We start from the raw sequence: 8567 nt of genomic DNA, 5'->3' as shown, positions 1-8567 counted from the left end.
GAGTCATGATGAAAGATTTACAGAAATCTTACTAGGTCCTGAGCTGGCAAATTCCCAGACTGTCTTACTTTGAAAATTTACTCTACAGCTGCCTGCTGCTCCCATATAATGTCTGCACAAAAAAACAGCGATAAAAAGCATTTACACGATATGATGTATGTGGGAAAGGAGCCAGAGACCAAACTCATGTGACGGTCCAACTCTTATTACCATCTCTTTTCCAGGTCATAATAATTAGACAAAAGCAATTGTTGTAAAGAAAATTGTTGCACTAAATGACAAAGCTGAACAGCAGAGATGCACATGAGACATCACTAAATTTAGGTTGAGATAATAGCAGGAATAACGCATGTTAAAACAGAGAAGAAGGCAAGAGAGGCTGCAAGATAGAAGCCAGGAAGATACAGCAAGCAAGCAGAGAGGGAAAAAAAGCTATGTGTGTGTGTGTGTGTGTGTGTGTGTGTGTGTGTGTGTGTGTGTGTGTGTGTGTATGTGTGTGTGTGTGTGTGTGCGTGCGTGCATGCTGGAGGTGTGCCAGGGAGCCTGCCAGCCAGCAAGGCTGAGCTGGAGGGCCCCTGCTGGGGGTGGAGGGTTCAGGCGAGCCCCCTGCCTCCACTGACCCACTGGAGCATGCTGGGAAAGAGTGGGGGAGGAGTGAGGGAGGAGTGAGGGAGGGAAGGAGGGGAGATATTGAGAAAGCGAGAGAGAGAGACCCAGAGAGAGAAAAGGAAGAGAAGAAGGGAAGGAGGTGGAGGCAGACAGCCATGGGGGGAAAAGGAGGAGGAAGAGGGGAAGAGGTGATGTTGATGTAGGGAGAGAGGTAGAGAAGGTAAACCCAGAGCTGGAATGTGAGAGGAATGCAGGGAATGGAGGAGTTTTCCTCTGGCTGGAAGGAGAGAAAGAGAGAGTTGGAGGAGGAAGAGGAGGAGTGAGGAATCTTGGAGACCTAAGGGCGCTGCAAAACACTCCTCTAATTCATCCCCTCCCTCCCTCTCTCCTTCACTTTAACTCCTCCAGACACTCAAAAGATCCAGATGTGCTAAGTGACTTTTTCAGCAGGCACTCAGATCTGTTACAGATATTAATGCGACTGATGGTTTTCCTCTTCTCTTCTCCACTCATTTACTCATCCATCACTCACCCGCACCGCCGACAAGACAAGTGGCTTCTTTCTTCATTTAAAAGCACCGCAGAGTCTTTTTCCAAGCTTGTTTGTATTTACATTTACATGGATTATTTTACGCATGTAGCCACAGTGAGACATGCTAGTAAGAGTTAAGATTTTTAAGATTTACTTTAATCGAGTAGCACTCATCAAACATGTAAGCTTTGTATGAAATTCCCATGTAAAACTATGGTACGTTAGCTGTAATGTGATCAGGGTTAAGCTTTTTGAGGACAAACCTGCCTGCCTTTCTATGTGTGTGTGTGTGTGTGTGTGTCTTCTATTCTATGCCGTGTTCACTTAAAAGACCAACTCTTTAAATATGAATAGCATCGTCACAGAAAGACAGGAGTCTGTGTGCGTGTGTGTGTGTGTATGTGTGTGTGTGTGTGTGTGTGTGTGTGTGTGTTTTCTGTATGGGTGGTCGATACTAAGGTAAAGAGAATATGTGTGTGTGTGTGTGTGTGTGTGTGTGTGTGTGTGTGTGTGTGTGTGTTGCTCCTCGTTGCTCTCCTGTGATATTTCTCAAGCTTCCTACCTTTTGCACCTTTTTCAGATTTCAGCACGTTCAACCTGAGATCTCTGCATGTGCAGCACATCAACATTTACAATCATGTCTCTACCCACTCACACATCCTTGTTTGCTGTTTCACTCTTGTTCTCGCCCTCTTTCTTTGACTCATGTTTCAGCTACTTGATTGACACGCGGGCTTACGGAGGTATAGAGATGTGGCGTTATAGTGCAGACAAGCATGTGTAGGTTCTGTGAGGAAGGAAGGATCTTTGAAACCTGCGTGAAAATCGCTTTAGCTCAGTGACTTTATTAAATCATTTTGTCTCACTGAGACCAAGATCCTGTTTCCAAGTGAAAAACATTTGCAGTCAGACAATCACACAGCCAGCATAGAAGAAACAATAAATACAAAGTTGAGTTTGACAGTTCAGTCTCGACCTTGGAAACAGCAGCTGACAAAATAATCGCAAGTTCACTTACTGGCTTGTTCCAGAGCTTTCACCCGTATCACGCAGTCTTTCATCAGCAGATGGAGTTGCGCACTTGTCATGAAACTGTAGATGTTCAAACTTCTCGTTATCCTGAACACTTTCACAGCTTCTCATTCATGTTGGCTTAAAATGTTGAAAGTACATTCTTGAACATTCGAGGCTGCGAGACACTGGAACAATGTTCGTCAGGCTAAACTTTGTAGTTTGAAAGCTTTGCTCAGCTTTAGACATAAATGTCATGCGATGATGAAGTCCATCTAACTTTACAATAAAGAGAACAATGATGTCTGTGTGAATTTAACTTCTGGAGCGACAATGGAGCAGCAAGACAGAACAGAAAATCTCTGTAATCAACTATAGACATGAAAGTTGATTGAATAAGAAATGTAAACTTTAGACAGCTTTGATACTAGACAGAAAGCAGTTTGATTCTAAATGACAGTCTAGAATGATGCAGCGTACAAAGTTGTGTCATCTGCATAAAACTTGATATTGAAGAATTAGTACAAAGAATGGTAGCTTATATATATTGAGGTGGTTCCCATTCTGGAGTCAGGACCTCACAAGTGGTCACCAGATGATTTTCAGGGTACGAAATAGACAGAATTCAATTTTTTTTAACCTTTTGAGCATTTCTTGTGAAATGCTATGTAGTTTTATCTTCATGGAGGCTCACAAGTAGACATGACTTCACATTAAGGGGGTGACAAGCCAAACAGGTTAAGAGTCACTAATATTCGCTAATGTGGTTTAATAGTTAAATGTATATTATCTGTGGCAATGAATGATATGACGATCACTGACTGAAGCTCAGAGTCTGTCTACCTTTTTATTTCCTTCTACAGTCCTGAATATACAAATATAAATCATTCAGACATACTCCAGTTAATTGAGTTTTTAGCCTGCTAAAGGATAAACTAGCTGGCTCTAAAACATGTAATCACCAATTTCAGGCTCTTTCTCCACCCTGTCTGCATGGTTACGTGTACTGAAACACACAGTATGCAAAATGTGTATTCTCTGGCACTGCTTTCATACCATACCAAATACCATTAACTGATGACTGTAGACTGTACTGAGGCATAAGTATAACCTAGAGGTTGTAATCAATCTTTAAGGTTATTGAAGCTTGTGAATGTTTTTTAGCCTTTTTCTCTTTCTTCTCTCTTTTTGTTCCTCTTCTCGTCTGTGTTTTCCTCTTGTTCTTTTCTGTATTGGCATGACTGTTGAGCGGTATTGCCAAAGCTTCTAAACACAGCAGGAAATCTCTGCTTCTTCCTCTACCTCGCTCTCTGGGGGATTGGTGAGACATTCTCTTATTTGTCCTTTTTTATCTGCGTATGTAGCTGCTTGTGTGTTATATGTGGGGGTTTTTTTAATGTGTGTTGCCTGTGCAGCACTGGCAAAACAGGGCCATACCACCACCCCCCACCACTACCACCACCACCTCCATGTCTCCAATCACTGTCTGTCTCATCCTGACAACAATACTTTGTGGAGAAAAAAAAGGAAAATGGTGCAGGGATGGAGGGAAGGAAGGGAAGGCTGTGAGGAGAAAGAGGAGGAGGTGGAGCTGAAATGAGCATCTGAGGAAGTGGAGAGGGTATAAGCAGCAGGGAACAGGGGAGTAGAGATAGTAATGAGAGATGGTAAGAAAAGGGGGAGCAGAGAGGTGAGGGGGAGGTGAGAGGTGTCAAGTGTCACATTTACACATGTATGGGAGGAGAGGAGGCGGGTGAGAGAGGGGAGGTCACGGAGGTAGACTCGCACTGTATGTGGTGACAGGACAGTGTTACCACAAAAATCAATAGGCCTGTCTGCACTGTGGCCGTGTGTGTGTGTGTGTGTGTGTGTGTGTGTGTGTGTGTGTGTGGCCGGTGAGTCTGAGCTTTAATTGAAGTCCTGTGTCAGCGCCATAGTAACACAGACTATGGGATGTTCAGTGGATGTATTAACATTAAATCTCACCTCTTTAACACAGAGCTGCTCTGTGTGTGTTTCACGGTTTCCTTCTCCTTTTTTCAGCCGAGCATACGGAGAAGGAAGGACAGGAAGCTGACCTGTGTTATCTGATTAATAGATAATCATATCTCAACAGGATCCCTGTGTAGGTGGGACAGACAGCTGGTGCATCTCGCCCTTCTTCATCTTTCTCTCTTTAATTCCTCTTATCCTGCATACCAGCATCTCGTGCTCTGCCCATCACTTGTCTCCTTACGGTTCCCGTATCGGCCCGTCACCTAACCCAGTCACAGCTGCTCCTCACAGCTGTGTAGAAATACCGGACGCTTGAGGCTGATTTATGGTTGTGCGTTAAGGAGCTGCAGCGTAGCCACTGCTGCACGCGTAAGCCTCGAAGCTACACTGTAGGCTACGATGTAAACATGCGACGTAAACACAACCTGTGGTTGGTCAGATTGTGTTTCTCCTCAGGTTTCTTGCAACAGCTGGGCATCCATCCAAATGTATTGCAAATTTTGCTGAATAAAATGCAAATGAACACTTGTCTCCATCCACTACTGAGATAAACAGTAGGTGTCCCCAATTCTCCAGATGTGAAAATATTACAGAAGAGGGTGCAGCAGTGAAAACGTAGAACAAAGTCAAATATGACTTCTTTGTTTGTTTCATATATTAAGGTGAAAAAAGGTCACTTCAGGTCAGTGTGGAGGGATGAAGAGACATTTTAATGTTCTTCTTCTTCTCTCGGGGCGGAAACAGCTGATCAGTCATGTCGATAAAATGTTCTCTATGTCAGAACTTATTGAAAACAGGTGTTTCCGTGTCCCATTAACTATTTTCTTAAAAAGGCAAAAACCACCGGAAGTGAGTGTAAACATCAATTTGTGACTTTTTAAAAATTTTTTTACTGTTCCCATTGACCTTTTCTAATGCGACATGTAAAAATACATTGATGGAAGTACGGCGAGCGAAGGCAACATAAAGGGAGTTAAATAAAATCCCACAGTCATTCTATCTCACAAAGTGAAGTGAAACAGTGACCGCAGGGAAAAATGGAATAAAAGTCACCACTGCAGGTATTTACTGCAGGATTCCTGTTAACCCTCTGCGTCATAAGACGTGTTGTTTGATCACATCTAAAGTGTCTCTCTGTGAAAGTTATGTCAAACGCAGCCACCCCTGGTTCCACCGTCAGAGAAGAGTGGGAGGAGGGCATTTCAGACACTGTTAAACACTTCATTTGAAGCATACTGAGCCCTTTAGCATTTTCTCATCACCAGGTCATCTATTGGCTGAGTCCAAAGAACCAAAAGTCCCTTTTGTGCTTCCCCACCACAATTGAGGGGCTGTGAGGATTAGGCTAATTAGATTAATGATGGATTGGAAGTGACAACTGTTGTTTGTGACACAATGTGATGTTCTTTGTAAGTTTTCAAATGTAGTTTAAAATGCCAGAAAATAAATTAGCTATTGTCTGCTGAGTGCCTCTGGTTAATATTCAGCTTCAGTACAGAACTGCTTTGAAAAAATAGCAAATTAAGTTTCATTTTGCTCGCTCGCTCTCTTGTTTGTCCACTCTTTCGACTACTGTTTTACAGGGAACTCCCTTCCTTAGTCTTAACATTGAAACTAGCACAAACCACTCTGAACGAATACTTTGGTAGTCTTGTGTTTGACCAGTCAGCATAGGCCAGTGCTGCAAGCTGCACCCTAAGAGTTGGACTTTTTCAGCAGGAACGTTTGATGGTGCATGAAGTTCGACCAGGGAACCAAAACTGGAGCTTATTCCCAGCCATCAAAATGAAAGTGTCTGAGGAGTTTTTGGGCTCCTGGAGAAATTACAGGACGTAGCTTTGCTGTCTTGTCTTAGTTCGTACCTGCCTTTACCTGCTCAGACTGACCCATTGCCCACCTCTCGCCTGCCTTAACCCCCAGACTCTACACTTGCCCTTTGACAAAGTAAAGTTGCTAAACCTGCTCTGCTTTTGGATCTGTATTCAGTTGTTATGACTCGCTCGTCACAGCCCAGCTCCTCTCCCCTCGCCCTTTCCCCCCCGCCTGCCTGTCGATCTTGCATTTTCAGCAGTTATGGGATGAAATATTGATAGATTTCGTTCAGGGAGACGCTTCCCTATTGATGTAACCGTGCACCAAGGACACAAAACATGAAGCATAAAACACACACAAGGACGCTGAGAATGAAGAAAGAGGTAAAGGACTTTCGCTGCTTGTAGATGAAGTCGGGCAATGCCGCGGTCACGTGCGAATGTGTGTGTGTGTGCATGAGTGAGGTTGATCAAACTGGTCTATTTGTCAGAAAAGCTCTGCAGAGACCACTTCTGACAAAGCAAGAGACGGAGGAAAGGGAGGGCAGCAGGAAAGAGTTCTGATTTAACATTCATTCATAACATACGCCGCTCATATAACATTTATGCCGGAGTGAAGAATACTGAAACATAAACTGGAATAAGAAAGAAAGAGAAGAGGGAAAACAGCCTCATGCTTTAAAGTGTCTCTTTCTGTTCTGACTTACTTCCATCTTTTCTCTTTCTTCCCAATTACTCACATTTTTCTCCTCGTTTCCCCCTCCTTCATTCCTCTTCGCCTCCGTCCCTCCCTCATCTCCCTCCCTGCATGCCATCCATCTCTCAGCCTCTGTTTCACTTCGACTCCCCCTCTCTTCTCCCTGCTTGTCACACACACACACACACACACACACACACACACACACACACACAAACGAAGGCATGCTGACACTTAAACTAAGTGCACTCACACACACCCTATTCCCTTACTCCCTCCTCTTACCACCCACACAGAAATGAGGACACATACAGGCCACAACACACACACACACACACACACACACACACACACACACACACACACACACACACACACACACACACAGGATCCCCCCCACACACAGAGTACTTTCAGCACTTTCTTCTTTACCATACTCAGCAAGATCAGATGTCAACTCAACTGACACAACACACACAGAGGCTGTATTTTTCTTTTCACCACGCTCTGTTTCCTCCTCCCTCTTATAGAATATATGCATTTTTAAAAAACCTCCTTCACACACACACACAGACCCACTCACACAGAGTGAGAAATGCTGCGTGGTTGGTTAACGTCCGCACACAGGAGTCGTGAGAGGGAAAAGATGAGGAGACAGATATTTAGAAGAGATGGGGGTGAAAAAGAGGATTGGTATGAAAGGAAAGAGAGGAGCAAGGAGAGCATAAACAGACAATTTAGTATTCAGAGATACAGACATGATAGCCGAACATTTAGCTACACATCGAAGCAAAGAGCATCTATTAGAGCATGCATGCAAGACACACACGCACATACGCACACGTACACACACGCACGGTGAAACATGAATAAATGATTTTCATGCCCTGACAAAACCACCACGAGCCAAGGCGCTCTCACACACATGCACTCAATGTGTGTTCGCTGGCAGCAGACACAACACACACACGCATACACATACAATTAAATGACATGCATATTTTCATGCAGGCAGCATGTGATGACACGGACATGGACACGCACGCAGAAACCCACCACGCTTCCCCTGTTCTTACTGACATGAGAGATGTTGCGGCATTACACGCTTCACATCCACATGCACAATACATGGAACCGCACCACGTAAACAGTGGATGTAAACACAGTGAGCCTTTACATGTCTGCATGCTAGAGCGAAGGCTACTCACATTCTTTGACCTTTTACACACACAGTTAAATACTCAATCAGGTATGAACAAAAAGTGTGTAACAATCTTCTCTCACACAAGTCCGCAATTTTGTTAACTTAGAACATGAATTAAGTCTGATTTTAAGGAGTATTTGTATTTTGCTTCAACTTGCGCCCCATATTTGTATCATACATGTTAAACACATTATTAAGTGAACTACCCAGCACACACGTCCATCACAGTTTACAGACGGGCTTCTTGGTTCAGACTTTGACCCATCATGCCTGCCGTAGTTGTGCAGCACCCACTTTTCCTGTGCAGTGATAAAAGTGGTTTAGATAATCTAGTTAAATTGTTGCTGTTTTTACAACCTAATCATCTGACTGTTCTCATTTCTCGCTGTCTGACTTCTTTTCAGGATTTCAGCCCTGTTCCCAGATCAGTGTTCAGTTACTTACTCACACATAGAAAAGATAGCCAAAATAAAAAAATATATATATAACCCGAGCAGTAATAAACCAAGTTTCTGCTTCAAATTTACTTTTGCTCCTCCATTCACATTTAGGCTGCTTTGCTGTGCTGAAGCAGCAGCAGCTTAAGTGCCTTGCTCAAGGGCACGGTGAGAGTAGCTGACAAGGTAACGGAGAATGGTTTTCATTCATTCGTTCGGCTCCCTTCCAGTGAAAACCGCACAGCTTTCACCTTTAGGCAACCAGTGCCCC

This window comes from Chaetodon auriga, chromosome 22 (assembly GCF_051107435.1).
Source record: "Chaetodon auriga isolate fChaAug3 chromosome 22, fChaAug3.hap1, whole genome shotgun sequence".
Taxonomy (NCBI): domain Eukaryota; kingdom Metazoa; phylum Chordata; class Actinopteri; order Chaetodontiformes; family Chaetodontidae; genus Chaetodon; species Chaetodon auriga.
This window is presented reverse-complemented; position numbering follows the sequence as displayed.